At 42.9% G+C, this 26,012-nt stretch overlaps 1 long non-coding RNA gene and 2 pseudogenes across 1 annotated transcript; 2 read left to right on the top strand and 1 right to left on the bottom strand.

The window, feature by feature from the left end:
• Positions 1-26,012, bottom strand: part of LOC139780619 (uncharacterized) — a 186,398-nt pseudogene that overhangs the window by 56,818 nt on the left and 103,568 nt on the right.
• LOC139780618 (uncharacterized) lies at positions 7,935-9,967 on the top strand (annotated as a pseudogene).
• LOC139780620 (uncharacterized) lies at positions 16,073-18,250 on the top strand. Its single transcript, XR_011720295.1, has 4 exons — positions 16,073-16,409; positions 16,497-16,632; positions 16,720-16,855; positions 16,943-18,250. It is a non-coding gene; the product is annotated as an uncharacterized lncRNA (long non-coding RNA).

The raw sequence follows: 26,012 nt of genomic DNA, 5'->3' as shown, positions 1-26,012 counted from the left end.
CTCTTTCTTTAAATGTTTATTTCAATTTTCACAGATTTTCCGCTATTTTTCTCGATTATCTAAAAATCTAGACGTGATGGAGCAAAACGGTTTACGAATTCGGATTCAGTGACCCAAAATCTATAAGAAACACCTACTCTGATCCCAGTTGTTTTTCAAAAAATTTTTTTTGTGGTCCTGTGTAATTAAGGGGGTCATCCTGTGTGACGGCCGTTTTTTTAGCTTTTTTCGGGATTTTTTTTGACGAACAATAAAACCATAGAACTTCAAACTTTTTACCATTTATTTATTAACATTTCAGCAGTAACTCAAATTTTTTTTAGGCCAAATTCTCACTCAATTATGAGTTATACCACTGTAAAGGCACTCATGTCGAAAAAAAGTTTGCAAGCGGCGTCCATGATTCAGGCTGATCGGCTTATCTGAAATCAAAAAATCAAACAGTATTTTAATCTGTGAAGCTATGGCTATCGCCGGAACTAGGAAGTAGACCAATAACAGTACCCTTGGCTGCCTGGTACAACCGAGGGGAAGCGGGGGGGGACGCGCGCACGCGGGGGGAACGCCATAAGAGATGGGCGAGGGGGACGAGGGGGGGGGCATGGGGTGGGGATGGGCGAGGGGGGTGAAGGGCGGACAGGTGCAAGGGGAAACAGGGGGGGTGAGGGGGGACAGGTGTGAGGGGAAATTTCCCCTGTAACCGGACAAACATTCCCCTGTAACTGGACAAAGGTGTATCGCTGTCCAATCAGATCGCGGTACGAAGACTCGAGGCTGTCCAATCAGATGCGAGTATTTTGTGGGAACACCTGTCCCTAGGCGGGTGATGGGGAATTTCGCACCGCAGTGTTGCCACCTTGCTGTAACCTGAAAGACGTAAATTCCCTAGGCGGGTGATGGGGAATTTCGCGCCGCAGGGTTGCCACCGGGGGTTGGGGGGATCGTCGTTCCCGGACGCTCCGAGAGGGCGCTCGGATCGGCGTTATCGACCGCGGTATCGGCCGCGAGCGGAAATCGCGACTTTTTTATCGCGCGCATTCGAACTCGTTCAAGGTCGCTCTTGTCAGTTCCTCCTTTTGTTTTTTTCGCAGGATGCGGCGAGCGGATGTCCCCTTCCCGGAAGGGTGTATCTTGTAGGTACATCCTCCGTTGAGATAACAGCGGATGTCCCCTTCCCGGAAGGGTGTATCCCGTAGGTACATCCACCGTTGAGATAACGAACGAGTATAAATTGAATTGGCGCGACGGCGTAAAGCGCAACAGAACGGGATAAGTTAATGTGGGTTTTTTTCTTCTAACGTGGTATGAGCGACGAGTACGTAGAACTTTGCAAACCGGTGCGCGTGAAAATCGGGAAACCGATCGCGAAAATCAACGACCCGTTCGCGAGGAAGTGTTGCGGATCGGATTTGTGGAGAGTCAACGTAACGAGATATCTGATCGATCGCGAAATCGGAATTCCCGATCGTCGATCGAACCGGAGGTCTCTTCAATACCAAATAGTTTGGAGAAGAGTGGCATGAGAATGGAATCTGTTACTATTGACTGAGACGCGTTAGCGGCGCTATTGCAGCATTATCTAGATAGAGTGGTGCGACGTAAAGCGCACCGGGAATGGGATAAGTTACAGTTGTTATTTTAAAAATGAGGTATGAGTGACGAGTACGTAGAACTTTGCAAACCGGTGTTCAATTCTAAAATCGGAAAACCGATCGTGAAAGTTAGCGAACCGTTCAGGAGGAATGGGGATCCGCGGCGCGTCGACGTAACGAGATATCTGATCCGTCGCGAAATCGGAATCGCCGATTGCCGATCTCACCGGCAGTTTCTTTATTATGATATACTTGAGGAAAGAATAAACATACGCGACGATGTCGGGGATGTAGTTGGTGTTAATTTCGATGTGTTAGTGAAGCTAATGTAGCATTATATTAGTGATGCGTACTCGCGAATGAACGATCGCCGTTATTACTCGTCCGAGGAATCGGACGGCGAACTGCGCTGTTACGAGTCCATGCCCAGGTTCTCGTCCGATTCGGACGACGAATCGGCGAGAGTCGACGCGTCGTTGTCGTCAAACGTATGCGAGTCGGTGGCGAAGGAGGACGCGCGATGGAATCTGGCGACTCATCATCTGCGAAGGGAGACCGGGGCGTGAACCGCGCGCGAGCGAGCGTGGATAGAGACGACAATGGCAAACTCCGTTAGGGCGAAGGATTATATGCGTTGCCTGCCGCTCGAGTATTATCTTTACTATCAGACGGTGGACGGAGGAGAGAAGATACGTAGGATTCACACCTACAAGTCTCGTCGTCTGTTCGATCGAGTGAAATTCAGTGTTCCCGAGGGTGGAAGACCCTTCTGGATAGGATGCAGGAACAGTGCGACGAGTTGCTCGCCGCGAACGTCCGCGACGCGGACGGGTACCGCGCGTGGGGACGACGATGCGACGAGTGTCTCCGGCTCTTGCGGGAGAGTTGTCGAGTCAGACAATCTGGGGGGCGAGGAAACACGGGAGCCGTGAACGCTCTGGTGGCTCGAATAGCGCGATTGGAAGGTTCGAGGGAGGATCTGCGCCGACGATTCGAACGCGTCGTAGGTGCCGGTTTGGACGGTGGGGACGGCGGTAGCAGCAGCGGCGTTAGCGGAGGATTTTCGTGGGTCGAGATCGATACGGCGTTCCAAAGTCGCGTACTCACCGGCGCTGTGACGAACTCTACGTACATCGAACCAGCGCGATTTCTCGAGGATGCGAAGGGCACCGTGCTCGAAAAAGTGCAGGATAATTTGAACAGACACGTGTGTCTGAAGGTCAATGTCATATTCAATGGGGAATTCGTAGCGGACGTTAAGACCGATGTGAAGAGTATCGCTACGCGGAACGAACAGCTCCTCCAGGGGTCCGATCTGGGCGAGTGGTACGAAAAGCACGTGCGCGACGCGATTCTAGCGGCGTTGGACGAATTTCAGGAACGCGACAGCGGATGGGCGTTGTCGCGAATACTCAACCTAACGGTGAACGTGAACAAATGTAATCCCATGCGCGTGGGATGTTGGATGAAGATACCGCTAGGTATAAGACTTAAACAGGCGGTGGTCAACGTGCTGTCGGAGAACGACACGTGTTTCGCGCGTGCGGTGGTCGCGGCTCTGTATCCCGCCAAGTGGCACGCGGAACGATGCGGCTCGTATCCCGATTACGCGACGGTGCTGAATCTCGACGGGATCAAGTTTCCCATAGATCTGAAACAGATCGGAAAGTTCGAACGTCAAAACGACGTATCGATCAACGTATTTACAACTCGGGAAGGAATCGAAAAAAAGATAAGTTCGGACGGGGCGCCGACCGCAACGCGATCGTGCCTCTGCGGTTAACCGACGATAAGAGGGATAGACACGTAAATCTCCTGTATCTGCGCGATACGCTACGCGGCGTCAACAGGGGCCATTTCGCCTGGATAAAAAATCTGTCGCGATTGGTGAATTCGCAATTGACCGCGAAACGGTGCGCGAAGCACGTTTGCAATCGGTAAGTAAAAAAAACCTGAGGAATAAGGAAACGACGCGGTGTTAATTTATATACGCATAGTAATCGCACGCACGTTACTTCGCAGATGTCTACACTATTTCTATACGCGCGAAAAGTTGGCCGCTCACAGCGTCGACTGCGGCCGAATGAACGACTGCGCCATCGTTCTTCCGAACGAGGACGATAAGTGGCTGTCGTTCGACAATCACGACAGAAAGGAGCGACTCCCCTTCGTGGTGTACGCGGATCTGGAGTGTCTTCTCGAACAGCGGGAGAGGGAGAATGCCGAAGGAGGCGCGAGAACGAAAAGATACGCTTATCAGCGTCACGTACCGTGCAGCCTGGGCTAATATCTGTGCTGCACCTACGACGATACCGTGTCCACGTACAGATATCGTTGCGGCGACAACTGCGTTTCGTGGTTCGTGAACGAGCTTTGCGTTCTCGCACGTCACGCAAAGATTAAATTCTCCACCAATATATCGATGGTAGAACTTACGGAGGACGAGAAACTCGAATTTTGGCGCGCGACGCATTGTCACGTGTGTCGGAAAGCGTTCCAACCGGAGGACAAGCGCGTGCGAGATCACTGTCATCTAAACGGACGGTACAGAGGTCCGGCGCATTCTCGTTGCAATCTGAATTACAGAAACGTGTACGTGATTCCCGTGTTCTTCCACAATCTGTCGGGTTACGACGCGCACTTTATCATCGAGAAAATCGCGAACGATTTCGAGGGTGGGGTCGAACTCCTGCCGCTTACGAAGGAAAATTACATATCTTTCTCGAAGACCGTTAAGGAGACGCAAACGGACGGGATGTGGAATCGACTCGTGAAGCTTCGATTCGTAGACTCGTACAAATTTTTAGCCGCGAGTCTCGAAACCCTGGCGTCCTATCTGGACAAGGACAAGCTGAGAGTAACGCGCTCGGAGAACGCGGAATTGAGCACAGAGGATCTCGATTTGCTCACTCGCAAGGGAGTATTTCCGTGCGAGTACGTCGACAGCGAGGACAAACTGCGGGAGACCGAGCTTCCGCCGCGCGAGGTCTTTTACAGCTCCCTGACCGATGAGACCGCGAGCGAGAGCGATTACGAGCACGCGACGAGGGTCTGGCGACGGTTTCGCGTGCGGCATCTCGGCGAGTACAGCGATCTGTATCTCAAGACCGACGTGCTTCTTCTGGCGGATATCTTTGAAAATTTTCGGGACACGTGTTTAGCGAGTTACGGGCTGGATTCCGCGTATTATTATACGTTGCAGGGGTACACGTGGGACGCCATGTTGAGGTACACCGGCGTGCGTTTCGAGCTGCTCACCGACATCGACATGGCGATGTTCGTGGAACGCGGAATACGCGGCGGCCTCAGTCAATGTTCGCTCAGGTACGCGCGAGCCAACAACAGGCACGTACCGACGTACGACTCGTCCCAGCCCACTACGTATCTCATGTATTACGACGTGAACAATCTGTACGGCTGGGCTATGAGCGAATCGCTGCCGTACGCGAATTTCCAGTGACTCGACGACCCCGAGAATTTCGACGTGACGACCGTGCCGACGGACAGCGAGGTCGGTTACATTCTGGAGGTGGATCTCGAGTATCCGCCGGAACTGCACGACGCCCACGCGGACCTGCCGCTGTGCCCGACGCGCGATAAACCGCCCGGTAAGCGACAGGAGAAACTGCTCGCTACTCTCTACGACAAATCGCGCTACGTGACGCACTATCGAAACCTGCAGCAAAGTCTGCGACTGGGTTTGCGTCTAACGCGCGTTCGTCGAGTGCTGCGATTCGCCCAGTCGCCGTGGCTTCGCGGCTACATCGAGCTGAACACGACGTTCAGGACGCGCGCGAGCAACGAGTTCGAACGGAACATGTACAAACTGATGAACAATGCCGTCTTCGGCAAAACGATGGAGAACGTGCGCGCTCACGTGGACGTGCGTCTCGTGACGCGATGGGACGGGAGATACGGCGCGGAGGCGTTGATCGGCAAGCCGAACTTTCACAGCAGAAGCGTCTTCTCGGAGAATCTGGTCGCGATCGAGCTGCGGAAGCTCGAGGTAAAATTTAACAATCCGGTCTACGTGGGTATGTGTATTCTCGAGATATTCAAGACGCGTCTCTACGAGTTTCACTACGACTACATGGCGCCGCTCTATCGCGACCGGTGTCGAATTCTGTACACTGATACTGATAGTCTGATCTATTCGCTGGAGTGCGAAGACGCGTACGGGCGTATGAGACGCGACATAGACAGGTTCGACACGAGCGATTACGCGGAGAATAACGCGCACGGTATGCCGCGCGTCAACAGAAGGTGCCCGGTCTGATGAAGGACGAGAACAACGGTGCGATCATGACGGAATTCGTAGGCCTCAGAGCGAAGATGTACACCTACAGGGTACTCGGACGCGACGACACCAAAAGAATAAAGGGTGTTAAAAGAAACGTAGTCGCGAAAAAGATCACGTTCGAGGATTACGTGGCGTGCTTGCGGGACGCGCGCGAGCTGAGGACGCGCCAGTCGTGCGTACGCTCGACGTTGCACGAGGTTCACACCGTGTCGGAGCAAAAACTAGCTCTCAGTCCGCACGACGATAAGCGATACGTGACGTTGGACAGCGAGGAAACGCTTCCGTGGGGACATTAAGGAATACCGTTGTAAAAAAGAAACAATATCATACGCTTTCTAAAATTGTTTTATCGTAGAAAAATCAATAGCACGTAAGAAACAAACCAATGAATGTGTAAATTTTTTATTAACAATAAAGTACAAGTTGCGCGTATTTACGAATGTCTAATTATTTCTGTTACAACACAGACGCCTTATCTATCCAGGAATTGTGCGAACTGTCCATCCCCAACCACTTCACGTACGCTCGATTGCCGCGCTTACGCAGGACTTTTTCCACGAGATAGACGTCGGGATTGGAGACGCGCAGCAACTCGTGTTCGTAGAATCCTCCGGCTATCGCTTCTCCGCGAACGTCTTTCAGCAGATACGTAACGGGATTGGTCCTTTGTACTTTGGCTACGCGAAATATCTCGGTGGTCCAATTGGGAGTGTAGCCCTTTTCGAAGATCGTTTTGAATTTGCTCACGCGCACCGGATCGTCGACTCGAAATCTCGCCGGCGCGGCGATCTTCGCGCGACTGTACACCGTGCGCAGCAGTTTTGCGGCGACGGTGGGCGTCACGTCCGCCGGACGCATTCCAATCGTTCTGTGTCTGCGACGATTGTAATTCGACAAGAGGCGCGGCAGCGAGTCTATCCATCTGTACGCAGGGGGGACAAACTCCCAGAATTTTTGGGCGACGGAAGTGGGAGTATCGGGGGACAGCGATAGAGGCAGCACCGTCGTTTCTTTCCCTTCTCCTCTCTAATCCCCTCGTCTCCAAACAGTAAAAGCACGGCTGAGTGCGGCTGAGCTCATGAAGATTCGTTGAGATTCGTTGAGATTTGAACATATTGTGCAAAATTATATTGTATTGGACCGCAGCATAGAATTTGCAAGAGGAATAGAGTAGAAGGAAGGAAAGCTGAAAGGATTTATCGAAACGATAAGGTTATTTTTATTTACATATATTACACATACTACGTTTACGCGAGCGTTACTTCTGTAGTAACTTATGATAATTTCTTCGCGTAAATAGGATTTTCTTTCGCGTAAACAAGATTTTGTAGTAACTTACGATAATTTACTCCGCGTAACCGATACTATGTTTACGCGAGCGTTACTTTTGTAGTAACTTACGATAACTCCTTCGCGTAAACGGGATTTTTCTTCGCATAAACAGGATTTTGTAGTAACTTGCGATAATTTACTCCGCGTAAACGAGTGATGTATCGTAAGTTACTACAGAAGTAACGCTCGCGTAAACGTAGTAACATTTATATATATATATATATGTAATATTTATATAATATTTAGTTTAGAATATTAAATATATATATTATCATTTATATTAATATAATTATTGGTATTTTAGTAAGTATTTTTATACCAGGATGGTACGTAAGTGCTGTGTGCCCAACTGCATGTCGAAGGACAGCAGTACACCTGTACATAGGCTTCCACGAGATACGCAAAAAGCAGAACAATGGCTAAGAACAATTGGACGGACTGATTTGATAGGTAACATAGAAATAATATTTATATTAATATGGAAATAATACTTATATATATATTTGCTTATGTTGGAAATATAAGCATACGCACATATACGCACTCATGTGTGTGCGTGTGTGCGTGTGTGCGTGTGTGCGTGTGTGCGTGTGTGCGTGTGTGCGTGTGTGCGTGTGTGTGTGTGTGTGTGTGTGTGTGTGTGTGTGTGTGTGTGTGTGTGTGTGTGTGTGTGTGTGTGTGTGTGTAATATATAATATGTTTACAAAAATTTTGTTTATGTTACAGGTGCCTCGAATACAATACTGAAAGAATTACGGATCTGTACTTTACATTTTCCAGATCATATGATTTGTGTTGACACAAAAAGACGTGTGCTAAAAAATGATGCTATTCCATCTATGCATCTATCAGATGAAATAGAAACTGTTAATATTAATATCAATATTAACAGTAATAATAGTGACATTATGTCATGTAATGCCAGTACTAGTAAAATCAATGAAACGGTTGAAAATGTGCAGTGCAATCCTAATTCTATATCATTGAATTCGAAAGACAATAAAGTGCTAGAGTTACAAAAGAATGTGAGAAAAATGAAGAAATCTATTTATAAAAAAAAATTATTGAAAAACAGAGAAGAGAAAAGAAGAATTTACTGAATTTACAACCAAACAAATGGAAGAATATCACTACGGACTTAACAAAATATCAGAAAATCTTCTTCGACATGATTGAAAAAAATCTAAAGCGTGCATCAGGGGTATGTTTGTTTAAAATTTTGTTACTGTAATGTTTTATTATCTTTGTACTTTCTTATTTCTTTTATTTTTTTATTTTATTTTTTTATGGCTGCGTTCCGATATTCACTGCCAGTACTGCAAATCTATAATTTATGTCACATTATAGATTTTTAGTACTAGTAGTGAATTTTGGAACGCAGTCTTAATTTCTATTTTATTTTTTAAATATTTTTCTATTTTTTTGTGTTATGAATGTTATTAATATGTTTGCTAATATGAATGCATCACATATATAAAACCGAGATTCTCACGAGAAATTATACATATTGATCATTATACATGTGTGAATTTTATATTTATATTTGCTTATTTTTATTACTGTATGTGTATAACTACGGAAAAATGCATTATATTAAATTTTGTATTTTTCCATACATTAAAAATATTAACAATATGGCGTGTTTTATGGTAAAGGGGTTTTTAACTGATTGATGATGGTGCTAATTGGTTTTTTACTTTTTTCTTCTTTCTTTTTTTTCTTATTTATTTTATTTATTTTCTTTATTTTCTTATAGTTTTCAATTATTATGTTAATTAGATGTTATATGTTTTTTATTATTTTACAATATCTATTTTCAAAATTTTTTATAATCTAATGTTGATTTATTAATTTGTATCTTTATTCCACGTATTTATGCCCATTATTTTATATATTTTTTCTATAATTATTTTATTATATTTTTTATAATTAATTTTCCATAATCTACAATTATATATTGGTCTCGAGGGTAACATTCTATTAATATGGGTTTTTAACGTTTTAATATAAATTTAACATTTTAATTATAAACATGAAAGCTTTTCGCCAGTTTATATTTCATTTTTTAAATTTATATTGCACTTTTTTTCGATCTGCTCATTAACTGATTATATTTATGTATGTGCTAATTTTCCTGCGTGTGGATTATGGTGTGTATCTGTTTTTGAGACACTAATGTGTCGTCTGGACTATCGATCTATTTCCTGATTTTCAACCTATCGATTTTGCATTGTGAACTTTCAAGATCTTTAAATGCATTTGTGATATGCATGTTATGTACAGTTATCTTTAAGGCAATATTTTATTTTGGGTAACTGAAGAAAATATTTTTAGCAAGGTAAGGTTCAATAAGGTTTTGGAAAGTTTTTTTTACTTGCAAAAGTTCTTAAACATTTTAATCTAATGTAACTTTAAAATTTTTTAACTAAGATTAATTATGTATTTAGGTGACAGATTTTAAAATAAAGGATACATGTGGAAAAATGTGGAAAGGAACAAAATAGTTAAATTTTAAACATAGAAGAGGAAAAAAGGCTAATCCTTACAACGCATAATATTTAGGAATATAAGACAAAATATGTAAGTAAATAATTGTTTGAGATTGCGCTGGTTTCCCTGCTGGAAATCGCATTAATCGCATGTCAAGTAGCCTATTCACGAATAAATTTGTTCAGTATAGCATGGATCTTTCATCGCATCGAAAAGTTCGCTAATTGCTAGTAACAACACAGCCACGGCCGACCGGGCGCACAAATAAAGTCAAGCAACAACGCTTTTACCAAGGAAAGATACATGCTATAAACAAAGCAGTCGAAAACAAGTAACGATCGCTTCGGATCGACACTTGAAAACCGTGACGTAAGCACGGTGACGTAGGCCGCCGGTGGCCAATCACCCTCCCGAAATTATTCGTAACGAGCCTGGAGGGAGTTTCGCCTCGGAGGTGATAAAAGGATCGCCGCTGCGCCGCGGAATCGATTTCGTTCCAAGATCACCGCCAGTACACCGCTTCATACTATTCGCACTCGCTTGCTTGAGTTCACCCGCTTAGAATCACCGCTCGTGCAAATCGCTTGAACGCTACTTGCAAACCGCTTAAACGCTACTCGCAATCCGCCCTCGACACCGAATTAGCTTGTGCAGCTAAACTCTCTGCTTTTCGCTGTGATAGATTCAGTGCGCGCTATCACTCACGGCTCTGAACTCTGTAAATAATTGTACACATTAGACTTTGAATATACTTTGTTTTATTTTTGTGTATTTGTGGACTTGCTGTTTTTTGTGGTCGTCTCGTTGCCTCGCGCTACATCGCGCTACCGCGTGCTCTCGAACATTCTGGTCCTTCGAGCCGGATCCGACCGGCAACCGCTAATTCGGGAGTGCTTCCTCAACGGACGACTGCAACCATGAGCCTGGATCAGAGCGCCATGCTGAGCAGTCAGCACGAAATCCACAGGCGCATCGCCCACGCAATGACCAACCTACGGAAGCAGGGTGTAGAGAACATTACCCTCGACGCTGTGAGCACTCGCATCCGCATTCTCGACGACCTGTGGGCCAAATTTGAGTCGAACCACGATCTCATTCGGGCATGCTACGGAGATCGCTACACCGAGAGTGAGTACAATAAAACCGACTTTTTTGACACCGTCGAGAATGCGTACGTGCATCAGCACAGCTTGCTCACCTCCGTCGCAAACTCCTTGAAATCCGCGTCGCCCAGAGTGCCAACCGGGCCGGAGCAAAGTGGCGAACACGCTCCCAAGACTTCGCTGCCGCGCATTCAATTACCGCGTTTTTCGGGAACGTACGAGGAATGGCCGCCGTTTCGGGATCTCTTCCTGTCGGTCATCGGCGAGAATTCGTCGATCTCAAATATAGAGCGGTTCCACTACCTCCGATCTTGTCTGCAAGGGCCCGCTGAAAAGTTAGTGCGTTCATTAACGGTGACCGGAGACAATTACGCCCGCGCATGGGCAATGTTAAGCACGCATTACGAAAATAAGAAGGAGCTGATACGCTCCAACTTTGCCACGTTTACCGCCGTGGCGAAGATGAAAGCCGCTACCGCCGATGAGCTCAGCCGCGTCCATAACGCCGTCACGTCTGCCGTTAATGCTCAAGAGAGCATCGGGAGGCCCATCGACTCACACGGTATGGACCTTTTCAATCACCTCGTCGTCGATCTGTTCGACTCGCGAACACGTCTGGAATGGGAATCCTCCTCGGGAGACTCCTGCGAACCACCGTCTCACGACACGTTAATGAACTTTATCACTAGACGCATTCTCACGCTGAACGCCGCTTATCCGAAAACCACAGTTAACACCGCGAGTGAACCATCACGGTCCGCGAAAACGCACAACGCGAAGCGCACGGAGCCTTCGCAGTGTCCGCTCTGCAACGGGGAGCACTCGCTCATGGGGTGCCCCGACTTCAAGGCCAAGCCGGCCAGTGAGCGAAAGACAGTGGCCGAGACTAACAAGCTATGCTTTAACTGTCTCGGCAACCACACGGTGGCAAAGTGTCTGTCCACCAGGAACTGTATGACGTGTAACTCGCGTCACCACACGATGCTTCACGACGCGTACGTTTCCGAGCCGAAACCCGCCGCTGAGGCCAGCACGCTTTCCGCCGTCGGAAGGACCGACGACCGCAAGGCGATCCTCCTCGCGACCGCGCGCGTGATCGTCACCGACCGTCAAGGTGCTCCATACGAAGTTCGGGCTCTCATCGACCAAGGCTCCGAAGTGTCGATCGTGTCGGAGTCCCTGGTGCGACGGCTGCGCCTGCCGCGATCGCGCACCCGAATGTCGATCTTCGGTATCGGCGGCTCACTATCCGGATCCACTCGGGGCAAAGTGTCGTTGAGTCTCACGTCTTCGACCACCGGAGCCGCGCTCACCGCCGTCGCGTTCGTGCTTCCGCGTCTCTCCCTGTACCAGGGCTCCGCGATCAAGTGCAGCACCACGTGGCCTCATCTTCAGGGGCTCCCACTCGCCGATCCCCGTTTCGCCGCCAACGACCCAGTCGAGCTGCTTCTGGGCGCTGAGGTGTGCTCGGCCATCCTGGAGGATGGTCTCCGCCGAGGAAAACCGCAAACGCCGATCGCGCAGAAAACCACCCTGGGATGGATTCTGTCAGGGGGCTGCGGTGCGACCTCTCTTCTTGGTCACCGCAGCTCACTCCACGCTCACTCCTCTGTCGTCAGGCGCACCCCCGAGGAAAGGGAGTGCGAGAGACACTCCGTGCGCACCTACGAGCGCACATCCGCTGGCCAGTACGTCGTCCGACTGCCGGTCTCATCGCCGCTCAAGGAGAACAAGCAACACTCCGTGCGCACCCACGAGCGCACATCCGCTGGCCGGTACGTCGTCCGACGGCCGGTCTCATCACCGCCGAAGAACCTCGCCATAACCCGCAAGCCCGTCGACGACGCGACCTCCGTGCACACCGAACCGCGCGAACCCTGCACGGCGGGCGGGATCCCGTTGCGTAAACGGGCCGCGAACTCTGAGGACATTCCCGTCGGGATCCCTCAGAAACACCGTCGTTATCGCGCACTTACGATCCACGGCCTCGCCGACGCATCCGAGCGAAACCACGCCGCTGCCGTCGACCTCCGCGTCACGAGGCACGGCTCCTCCACACTTCACAATGCTCACCAAGTTCACGCGACACGCTCGCGACACTTTAAGTTTGTCCGCAGCTCCAATCTTCCGCTAGTCCGACGCCCGCGTGACACTTCACAGGGTCAAAGATACCGCATCCAGATGGAAGCCGTTCGTGGCCAACCGGGTGTCTCTTCTCCCACTGACTCCTCCCGAGACTCAGTGGCGGCACGTTCCCGGAGACGACCCGATCAACTGCGCTTCCCAGGGGATAGCTCCCAGCGAGCTGACCGGCTATCTCCTGAGATGGACGGGCTCAGCGTGGCCGCAGGAGAACCGAACCTGGTGGCCGGACGAGAGCGACGAGATTCCTGACGCCGAGCTGCCTGAGCGGAAGATCGTCGTGCAATCCGCCGTCGGGAGGATCGAAACGGAGCCTTACACCCTCCGTCGATTCTCCTCACTACACCGTTGTATTTCTGTCCGGCTTCTCGCGTACATTTCTGTTCGTCTTCTCGCGTACATTTCTGTTCGTCTTCTCGCGTTTATTTCAGTCCGTCGTTTCGCGGTATACCTTGTCACGTGTTGCGTGCCACTTCATGTCAATTCGCACTTGTCGATGTTCGCTGTCGAATTCACCGTTCACATTACCGGTCACTCATTGTCGTTTGCGCAGTTGACCATTAATTGTTCATGGCCTTCTGCCACCAATGTCATCGAACTCGGTGCACTGTTCACCGTCACTGCACTCGCGGTAACACGGTAATTCACTCGCGTACTTACTCGCATTTTCGCGACTTTCGCATACTCGCGAATCCACGCTCGCAACGATACACGTGATCACCACGTGCTTCGCGCGTCGTCGCTCCCCGCCGTCGCGCCGTCGCTCGCGCGAGCCTCGATCCGCCGCGATACCAGCCGCCGCCGAGGGACGCGTGAGACCACCGATACTCACTGTCACTCAATTGTTCCTGTAGGCCTTCCGCCAATATTTTATGTCCTCTTCACGTAATCGTCCTTCATCGGCCTTCTGCCAATGTTGAAGATCCATTCAACCACTTATTTCGGCCCTCCGCCTCAACTTCACTTTCTGTGCGACACACAAATTCACTTTCACGTATCACTTGTCACCGAATTCGCGTTACGTGCATCGCGAATGTTTATGTGTCTCGCTCGAGATCACCACGCGTTGTGACACTGCGCAGCCGCACCACGCCGCCATAGCTCGCCGGCACCACGCGCCGGAATCACGATCATTGCAAATCGATTGAAGATCGATATCTTCCGCCGCGACTTCCGTCGCACGTTCGAGCGCACCATGTTTCGTCAACACTTGCCGAGGCGGGCGGGATGTTTGAGATTGCGCTGGTTTCCCTGCTGGAAATCGCATTAATCGCATGTCAAGTAGCCTATTCACGAATAAATTTGTTCAGTATAGCATGGATCTTTCATCGCATCGAAAAGTTCGCTAATTGCTAGTAACAACACAGCCACGGCCGACCGGGCGCACAAATAAAGTCAAGCAACAACGCTTTCACCAAGGAAAGATCCATGCTATAAACAAAGCAGTCGAAAACAAGTAACGATCGCTTCGGATCGACACTTGAAAACCGTGACGTAAGCACGGTGACGTAGGCCGCCGGTGGCCAATCACCCTCCCGAAATTATTCGTAACGAGCCTGGAGGGAGTTTCGCCTCGGAGGTGATAAAAGGATCGCCGCTGCGCCGCGGAATCGATTTCGTTCCAAGATCACCGCCAGTACACCGCTTCATACTATTCGCACTCGCTTGCTTGAGTTCACCCGCTTAGAATCACCGCTCGTGCAAATCGCTTGAACGCTACTTGCAAACCGCTTAAACGCTACTCGCAATCCGCCCTCGACACCGAATTAGCTTGTGCAGCTAAACTCTCTGCTTTTCGCTGTGATAGATTCAGTGCGCGCTATCACTCACGGCTCTGAACTCTGTAAATAATTGTACACATTAGACTTTGAATATACTTTGTTTTATTTTTGTGTATTTGTGGACTTGCTGTTTTTTGTGGTCGTCTCGTTGCCTCGCGCTACATCGCGCTACCGCGTGCTCTCGAACAATAATAATATTTTTAGTACGAATTATGTATTTTATTCCTATACGCAATTTTTACATACTATTTTCTATTTTAGATTGTTGTCAGCAAAGGTGGTGCAGTTGTCTACAATAACGTTGAGTTTACGAAGAAATAGAACTTAATTTCCATTGTCTGTATATTGTATTATCTGTATATATTGATTATATATTTCTATCATATATTGCATATTATATTTCTGATACTATATTTTAAATATTGAAACTGTTTTGTGTGAGTGTGCACACACACACACACACACACACAAACATATATATATAATATTTTAAATATATATATATATAATATTTTAAATATATATATGTATATATTTATATTTATATATATATATATATATGTGTATATATATATGTGTATATATATATGTATATGTGTATTATATAATAAACTAAATATTTATAATAATTACCTTTATTACTTTCCCATTTTTGTAGTATTTTAATATATTTCAAAGTCTTTCTTTTACCGATCGTCATTTAATACAATGTTGTAATTCTAGTTATTATTAATTATTATTTTATATTAAAATATTTTTATGTCAAAATATACACTTTACAAAATATGTTACACACACCCACACACACGCATATCTATTCACACATTCATTCGTTAATTTATTAGTTCGAATCCATTCAAATCATACAAAAAGAAACATTTTCTGATTTTATATGTGGGCAACAAAAATAAATTGCATATACACAACACAGTCAAATATATATATATATATATATATATATATATATAATACACACACGCGCGCGTGTGCGTGTACTGTGTAGCAAAGTAATTAGTAGTTTTTAATTGATCGTAATACAGAAAATGAGGTTAAAATTATAGCGATTTCTATTAAATAGATATTCTGTAAAAGAAATACGCACGAAAGTATATAATAATTTATATATATATATATAAACTCATAAACTATCTTTATTGCTTATCCCCGCAGGGTTTGCAAGTCGTTTTTATAAGGAACGTTACCCAAACCTTTATACTACTACCCTTTCTCCTCTCACTTTAACCCTTTTGGACCAACGGCTTAACGTCTCTTTCCGAAAGACGGAGCCCAGTCAGGGTCCGTACTCTCCCGTACAATTTCATCGTCTACCGTTTCAGCGCCATCTAATAGTTTTCCATCGTGAAAATGGAACTACGTAGCCAAAATTCAATATGGCGTCAGTTGAATCAGTCACGTGAGCCGAGTGGCCGAGTCACGTAGGTCACGTATACATAACGGGCAACCGGGCAACAACGGGCGAGCAATCACGAGCATCGCGACTGATCGCGACACGGAGTTATTACGTGTTATTACGATCGGTCATTTTGTGCGGTATGGATGTGTACATACATGGATGTGTCTCGTGTGTCGTCCTGAAACGTTGCGTCAGCCTCTCGCTTTGGCCTTTTGCGCATTCCACTTCCACATTCGGAAAGAACGGAGAATATTGGTAAGTTAATTATCAGAATTTTCGTAAATAGTGAATCGAGCGAGAATCGGCACAAATTAATGTCAATATTCTTATTCTATTTTTCAGAGTCGACGATCGGGTTCCTCTGTGTATCTTATTCGGACGTACTTATCTCGTATATCGTCCTGAAACGTGGCGTCAGCCTCTCGCTTTTGCCTTTTGCGCATTCCACTTCCGCATTCGCAAGGAACGGGGCAGATTGGTAAGTTAATTATCAGAATTCTCATAAATGGTGAATCGAGCGAGAATCGGCACAAATTAATGTCAATATTCTTATTCTATTTTTCAGAGTCGACGATCGGGTTCCTCTGTGTATCTTATTCGGACGTACTTATCTCGTATATCGTCCTGAAACGTGGCGTCAGCCTCTCGCTTTTGCCTTTTGCGCATTCCACTTCCGCATTCGCAAGGAACGGGGCAGATTGGTAAGTTAATTATCAGAATTCTCGTAAATGGTGAATCGAGCGAGAATCGGCACAAATTAATGTCAATATTCTTATTCTATTTTTCAGAGTCGACGATCGGCGTTTCCTCTGTGTATCTTATTCGGACGTATCTCGTGTGTCGTCCTAAAACGTTGAAACGTTGCGTCAGCATCTCGCTTTTGCCTTTTACGCATTCCACTTCCGCATTCGCAAAGAACGGAGAAGATTGGTAAATTTATTATATTAATACGTAATTAGTAGATGTGCAAACCATTAAGCCGGGTCCATAATGTCAATTTGATTTTTTTTACATTTGCATGCAATTTTGTCGGTTTGGTTTGATTTGCCCAGGTAGCACATATTAGTTTCCAATCTACGCTTAGAAAACTTCCAACAATTGCAAAATAAACGTTCTGCTGAACGTGGTCATTGAAAGAACATTTATACGTGTGTTCCGTTTTGAAGAACTTCCTGAAATGGTGAACATCAGTAATGTAATTAAGTTAGAGTGAGACAAGTATATTTTGTTTCACTTTAACTTATTGTATGAATGTGCACCAGTTCATGAATTTCTTCGAAAAAGAATAGACGTCATAAATGGTATATGCATAAAGCTTTTAGAAGCCTCTCACGCATGTCTCAAAGACGGCATAAACACGTTCAAAAGACGTGAAAAGTAGGAATTTTAAACGTCTTTATCTAAAATGTCTTTATCGTTAAAACAAAACGTTTCTATAATAGTTTTTTAAACGTTATTTTATCGGGAAAGAAACGTTCCTTCGAACGTTTTTTGAATGGACATTTTTACTCGTGACAAACGTTTCTAGAAATTGGTTATAAAACGTTTCGGAAAACGCTTATAAAACATTTTTGAAACGTGTATGTGCTACCTGGGTGGTTTCGAAACAAATAGTGAAATTCAATTTGATTTCACAAATCCTTCGGAGTTGCACATCTCTAAATACAGTAAAATTGTAAGAGTTTATACAAAAATTCCCAAACTGCTTAACTTTTATTAGAACATGGGCAAAAGTTGTTGCGTTCCTGGCTGTAAGTCAGGAGTAAAAGTGCCTTCACACAAATTTCCAAAAGATATTGAGAGATGTTCACAATGGATACACAGTTTAAAATTGGGTCAGTCAATGAATTATTGTGCTCAGAATTTACAAACATTTAAAGTATGCCATAAGCACTTTGCACCAACAGATTACTCCTGTTCTTTACATAATCGATAAAGATATAGAACAAAATCAAGTTCCTACAATCTCAGGGCAAGAGACAGAAAGTTAATATGGTGACATCAGAACTCAACTTTTTCCAATTTAAATATCCTCGTAATGTCTTTTGGATTTTCTGGCAGTTGGTCAAAGTTATAAAAATAATTGTAATGATTTCTCCAATTATGTCACTGTCACTACATTTACGCGAGCGTTCCTTCTGTAGTAACTTACGATAATTGACTCGCGGAGTTCTTACGAAAGAGACAAAGAATGAGTTTCGAAGGATCACATTAATCGGAGATGGTGAAACTGGCCCTATGGATACTAAAACGTTGCGCATTTTTACCGACGGATGACGCCATTTTGCTACGTAGTTCCATTTTCACGAGGGAAAACTATAAGATGGCGCTGAAACGCTAGACGACAAAATAGTACGGGAGTGTGCACTCCCTGAGCCCAGTTTGCTCCGCACAAGAGCCTATCTTGCACGGAGGGGCGCAGCTTCGGAAAAACATTCCATGTTTACATGGCTCTAGTGGACTCGAACCTGGTTCTTCAGATTACGAGTCTGGCGCTCTACCACTAGACCACACTGCCGCCCTATATATATATATATATACAGGGTGTCACTGAATGTTTGGTACTTTTCTCATATTTAGATAGAGCGAGCCAAACTGAGTCGAAAAGTCATGTACCATTTTGCAATTTTCGCAATAGTTGATGAGTTATTAATGATTAAAAATCGCCGTATTAGCCCGGCCCACCACCAAATCCAAGCGCGCGGCGAGATGCGGCCGCCCCGCGGTCGGCGCGCGGGCAGTTGTTTTCTACAAGCGGCGATGATTACGCACGAGCGGCGCGTAACGCCCCCGTCCTGAGCGATGATAGTTTCTCGCCTTTTTTAAATAGAAATAAAATTTTCTAACAACATAAAAAAATTTTTTGTGCGTACGTATGTACATACGTGTGTACATGCATACACACAGGAACATATCGATTGTACTGCTTAAAAAAGCGATTGCTCAATTTACTTTTTTTCTTTTAGTAAGTAACGGTTGTCTTTAAGAAAGAATATTTTCTTGATGATAGTCTTAAAATGTACAAATTTTAGAAAGAGTCTTTATCATGTACTCGAAAGAAGAATTTATACTCCTTCAAAGAATATAATAAAATTTTATCAAAGAAAAGTCAAAATAATAAATAAAGTAATATGAGGACCCTCGAGATTAAAATAGGAGAAGTCAAGGCTATGAGGGTCAGACGCAGATCACAGTGCGTAATATCAGAAATAACTGATTTATTCGTCGTTTTGATACATTACATCGATCCGTACGTTTCGGCTCAGTTTTGAGCCATCTTCAGCGGTAGTTACAGAAATTAAGTTACACGTTCTCCGTACCGTATGGTGAGTATACTGATTCAAAGTATCAGAAACATTGACCAATTGATCCATATCTTTAAATTTGTTCAATTAATATTGAGATATTAAAAAGATCCCTTAGAAAACTCACCATTTGGTCTGAAAAACGTGGAATACAGAGCCATTTACATAATGAATACTCTCTGCGAGAAGACTTGACGATCTTGTCGACACGACACACAATGATATGAAAAGTCTTGCAAGAAGAGGCATGTCGTAGGTCAACACACCGGCGAGGATTATAACAAAGCACGATTTGACACCGTCACAATATTACATGTACCAATAGTAAAACCCCGATTTGCCAACGACCAAAGTTCATGAGCATGAGATTACAATTTGCTCAAAACCGTGACATATGCATGATGCAAAAAATCCGTGTCATTTTGAGACGGTGTCAAATCGTGCTTTGTTATAATCATCGCCGGTGTGTTGACCTACGACATGCCTCTTCTTGCAAGACCTTTCATATCATTGCTGTGCATGTGTCGTGTCGATAAGATCGTCAAGTCTTCTCGCAGAGAGTATTCATTATGTACATGGCTCTGTATTCCACGTATTTCAGACCGAATGGTGAGTTTCCTAAGGGATCTTTTTAATATCTCAACATTAATTGAACAAATTTACAGATATGGATCAATTCGTCTATTTTTCTGATACTTTGAATCAGTATACTCACCATACGGTACGGAGAACGTGTAACTTAATTTCTGTAACTACCGCTGAAGATGGCTCAAAACTGAGCCGAAACGTACGGATCGATGTAATGTATCAAAACGACGAATAAATCAGTTATTTCTGATATTACGCACTGTGATCTGCGTCTGACCCTCATAGCCTTGACTTCTCCTATTTTAATCTCGAGGGTCCTCATATTACTTTATTTATTATTTTGACTTTTCTTTGATAAAATTTTATTATGTTCTTTGAAGGAGTATAAATTCTTCTTTCGAGTACATGATAAAGACTCTTTCTAAAATTTGTACATTTTAAGACTATCATCAAGAAAATATTCTTTCTTAAAGACAACCGTTACTTACTATAAGAAAAAAAGTAAATTGAGTAATCGCTTTTTTAAGCAGTACAATCGATATGTTCCTGTGTGTATGCATGTACACACGTATGTACATACGTACGCACAAAAAATTTTTCTATGTTGTTAGAAAATTTTATTTCTGTTTTAAAAAGGCGAGAAACTATCATCGCTCAGGACGGGGGCCCGGCGTTACGCGCCGCTCGTGCGTCGCGCCGTGTCATCATCGCCGCTTGTAGTAAACAACTGCCCGCGCGCCGACCGCGGGGCGGCCGCATCTCACCGCGCGCTTGGATTTGGCGGTGGGCGGGCCAATACGGCGATTTTTAATCATTAATAACTCATCAACTATCGCGAAAATTGCAAAATGGTACATGACTTTTCGACTCAGTTTGGCTCGCTCTATCTAAATATGAGAAAAGTACCAAACATTCAGTGACACCCTGATATATATATACATATATATATATATATATAAAACGATGGAAATTACCGTTTAATAAACAAAATATGTTACTTTCAAATATGTATTACATGTTAATTTTTGTAATTGCTATTATATAATATTGTACATTTGATTATAATACCATTTTATATTCTGCAGGGACAACGTTATACTGTAGAACAGAAAGCCTTCGCATTAACACTGTACAAGACTATGGGGAAGCATGCATATAATACTTTAAGATCATTATTTAAACAAATTCCTTCGATACAAACGTTACAATCGGTGTTGCACAAAATACCTGTATATCCTGGATTAAACCCATTTATTTTGAGACATTTAGAGAGTGTAGCTCAAAAAATGTCAATGAAAGAAAAAATATGTATTCTGATGTGGGATGAGGTATCTATCCAACCTAAGTGCACTTATGACATTCGGAAGGATGTCATTTGTGGTCTTGAGGATTGGGGCAACAATCGAACGGGAAAAGTCGCGGATCATGCTTTAGTTTTTATGTTACGCGGATTACATTCTGGCTGGAAGATGCCACTTTTATTTAATTTTTGTGATAAACAGACTAATACCGCTCAGTTAATTAGATGCATTAAAGAAGTAGTATCAGAAATTACAAAAACAGGCTTCCACATAGTTGCAACAGTGTGCGATCAAGGTTCCTCTAATGTAGCTGCAATTAAAGAGCTGTTATTGCAAACAACAAAAAAAAGGACTTTGGAAAATAGAGCACAAAGTAAATATATAAATGAGAAATAAGATGAAAATGTATGTGCGCGTGCATGAATTTATTTTAATTTGTCTTGTTATATAGATCAAACATACGAAGTTGGAAACCAGGAAATAATACATCTATATGATCCTCCACATCTGATCAAAGGTATTCGAAATAATTGGCTATCGAAAGATTTATTACAGGTTTCCAATGCTCCGGGAGAAGACCAATTTGCATCGTGGGATATATTAAAAACAGCTTGGATCATTGATAAAAAGATCAATACAATTCGACCACTTTTAAAGAAAATTACAGCGGAGCATATGGTAGAAGAAAAAATAAGTAAAATGCGTGTAAAAAATGCAGTCCAAGCAATGAGTGGAACGATGGCCAGTGCTATTCAAACATTCACAACATTGAAATGTAAGTACTTACGTAATAAGAAAAGAATAAATCTTTAAGAACTGTAATTTTAGTTTTTTTCTTTGCACAAAAAGTAGTATAAAAAAATTGTGTAACTATAAAAAAATATCTATCATATTTGTATAATTTGTTTTATTTTTTTATTTTAACTTGGTTAACATGTACACACATACAAATATTTGAATGGAGATTATTGTAAACGTTTATATTTTTTTATTAATGTATTATTTATTAGTTTATAAATGTATTAGGTTTTTATTTGTGTGTTAATTTATGTATTTATTAATATATATGTTTATATTTATGTAGGCACTGTATCTATAAACAATGAAGAAATTCAAATAGGAGAAAAAGAAGGAATAGCAACAGCGACAGCAGTAAATTTCTTCAACGATCTTTTTGACAGCGTGAATGGAGACGACAAAAGAGAAAAGAGCAACGATTTGCGTTGTTGTGTAACTAAGAACAGCAACCATCATCAATTTTGGGTAAATGCGAAAATTATATTGCGTAAAACAGCATTCGTTGATAAAATTTCGCGTACAGTAAATAAATCGGTACCAACTTTAAAAAATTGGTTGTTTACAATTGACGGATTTCAAAAACTGTGGAAAATTTTAAGTGAAAAATATGATTTTGAAAAATTAAATACTAGATTTTGTAATCAGGATCCATTAGAAAATTTTTTTGGCCAAATTCGTAGTCATGCTGTACGTAATATTAATCCCACACCTCGTCAATTTCAAGAATCGTTTTTTACTTTACTTGTAAATAATATGCAATGTATTTCAATGCGTCGCGGTAATTGTGAAGTTACAAATAATAATTTTAATTTGTTATGTACGTTTGAAAATTATTTAAAACATAATGACATGCCTAATATTATGTGTAATGACAATGAAGCATCTGAATTAATTACGGATAAAAATGTTGCCGATGAAGTAATTGTAGCATCTTCTGTAGATTCCCAAAGTGAAATTGTTAAGTTAGTTCTTAAAGAAGTTAATTCTTGTACAAATTGCGAAAATAGTTTAAGAAATAATTCATTTTTATTTTTCATAAGACAAATTACAAGCGTTACAAATAAATTGTTAAAAACTAGAGCTCATCGTCGTAACGTTTTAAAAGTACTGTTAGATTTTTTAGAAAATTGGAACGCTAATATGGATTGGCATGAATGCATAGAACATCATGCTAATATGTATAAAATTGTAGTGCGTATAATTGCGATTAATAATATTGTATCGTGGTGTAATCATAAGAATGCAATTATTAATATTAATAATAATAATATAGAAATGTTAGAGCGCGATGTCATAAATGACGTGTGTGATATGAAACGAATACGTGAATCGTATAAAAATAATGTAAACAAAAGAAAAAAAATTGTACAGGATTATAAAAATTCTATTAAAAAAAGACGTAAATAATTTTGTTTTATGAATGTTAAATTGTAAATGCATGTATGAGTAGTTAAAAAATCAGTTAGGTAGGTCCTTCTACTTCGATCAATCATCTACCTGAAGATGTCATATTTTCCTGTTAGGAAGGTATGCCTTCAGGCAGTGTGGTGGATTTGGGGCGGAGATGAGATCGAAGGAAAGATGCAAAATTCTAGCGAAAGCAGAATTTGTGTTTATATTATGTATTGCAATGGTCATTGTATTTAATTGTAATGTGTGAATGATGTGTGTTATATATGTTGCAAGTTGGGTGAAGCATGTATGTGCTTTGCAACATATTTTTTAACCACACCGGATACTTGACATTTTTATATCCGACAGTCCGCAGTCTGTGTTAAGTGGGACGGGAAAATATGTTGCAATTATATTTCTTATATGTATACAAGTTATATATTTTGTAAGCTACTAATTATATTTGAATATATGTACAAGTTGTTAAAAATAAAAATGAAGTAATATGATCTCGAATTCATGTAAACTAATATTAAGTGAATTTAGGTAGTATTGTTCTAATTTTGTATATATAATTTAATAAATCAGTGTCCCAAGAGTTGATTGTTTATTTTGTGCAATAAATTTTGCATCAGTTGTAGATCAGAGTCAATTAATGAAACAGTAAAAAAATACGATGTTGTAACTTTGGACTGGTTTAAACGTGTCACCAATTAATCCGACTGGACTTTGTCAGACAATTTTTTACCGTGAGAATTATTATGCAGTCGAGACATTACCAGACACAAAATTGCAGAAAACTATGAAAAACTTTGGACCAACGGCTTAACGTCTCTTCCGAAAGACGGAGCCCAGTTTGCTCCGCACAAGGGCCTCAATCTTGCACGGAGGGGGCGCAGCTTTCGGAAAAACATTCCATGGGTCTAGTGGACTCGAACCTGGTTCCTCAGATTACGGAGTCTGGCGCTCTACCACTAGACCACACTGCCGCCCTAAATTCCGTTTCATGTCAGGTACAGTTAAAGACCAAATAGATAATACCGTTACGCATGCGTTTGTAGAAGACACAAGCGATGAGACAATCACTATTGTGAGAAACGTGAATGCACGTGAGCAAATATGTATAAAAATTGTCAAATGTAAATGAATCGAGGAACCAAAATCGCCGAATATGTGACATTACAGATTACCTGATTGATTAATAAAGATGTATCTATATGTATATTGCTAGTTGTTTAATTATAAATATATCCTATTAAAATACTTTATTATTAGATTAATAAGATTTTTTTATATATTTTTATAACAGCAAATCTTTCCCGTAGTAGATATTACGCTTAAAAAGCATAAGCGTGCAATAAATATTATCCGTAATGAATATCACGCTTAAAAATTAAAAACGTAACAAATTTTGTTCATAATAGACATATCTCGATCGCTTGTAGAATATAAATGTGTAAAGGAACTTGCTGTGTGTGTATATACATGCATATATATATATATATATATATATACACATTTTCCTCCTGATGGAAGAGACCACCACTTTTTTGCAGTTTCCGTTGAGAAACAATATGTACGTTATACATTTAATGGCAAATAAATTCAATGACAGAAAGAAGAATAGTATAAATTATAATTTTTTTAGTGCAATATCATTGCGCTAAAATTAAATAGAAATTGTTAAATAGATTCTTGTTAAATAAAAAAGCATACATATTGGCCAAGAGTGGATTTTTATATTTTAATTCAAATTTTAATTTTGTATTAACATAAACAAATGTATATAATAATTTTTTATTAAATAATTTTTTAGATTTATTAATATGTAGGAAAATACATGGATAATTAATGTCGCGCGCCGATATAATGTCACGCGTTGCCTGGTCGCCTCGTCAACTCGGCATTCACGAGATCCGAAATCGCATAGCTAATAGCCATAGTTCGAGAGAGAAGAAGAAGACAGTAGATCTGTCTATCCTCTTCTACCGCTGACGCTCGAAGCTGGCCAAAGCCAGCCGAAGCGCTCGGCTGCGTTGCTGAAACTCGCACACCCAATTTGAATATGGCATCTACTCCCCACTCTCGTCACGTGACCTATTTTAGTTCTCTGTTTCCGGAGGGACAGAGCCAAGTGGCGCTGCGAAAGTGTCTCCTCCTCTTTCAAGAGAGAAGTTTGTCCCCCCTGTCTGTACGATCCCTGGAGCGTGAAGAGCTTCCACATGTCGTTTTTCAACGTGCGATTGAATCTCTCCACCACCGACGCTTTCATCACCGAATACGTGGAGTAGTGATTCACCTTGCGCGCGTCGAAGATTTTGCGCGCGTCGGCGTTGTAGAATTCCTTTCCTTTGTCCGTTTGCAGATTCCTAGGGTGTCGCGCGTCCTCGCGAAAGATCTTTCCGAGAGCCGTCGCGACCTCCTTTCCGCTCTTAGTCTTGAGCGGGATCGCCCAGGCGTACTTGCTCAGCACA

The sequence above is a fragment of the Temnothorax nylanderi genome, unplaced genomic scaffold (genome assembly GCF_030848795.1).
Source record: "Temnothorax nylanderi isolate EJ_2023f unplaced genomic scaffold, tnyl_v1.0 TNYL_tig0288_pilon, whole genome shotgun sequence".
Classification (NCBI taxonomy): Eukaryota; Metazoa; Arthropoda; class Insecta; order Hymenoptera; family Formicidae; genus Temnothorax; species Temnothorax nylanderi.
Note: the sequence above shows the minus strand (reverse complement) of the source record. Positions and strands in the feature narration are given on the sequence as shown.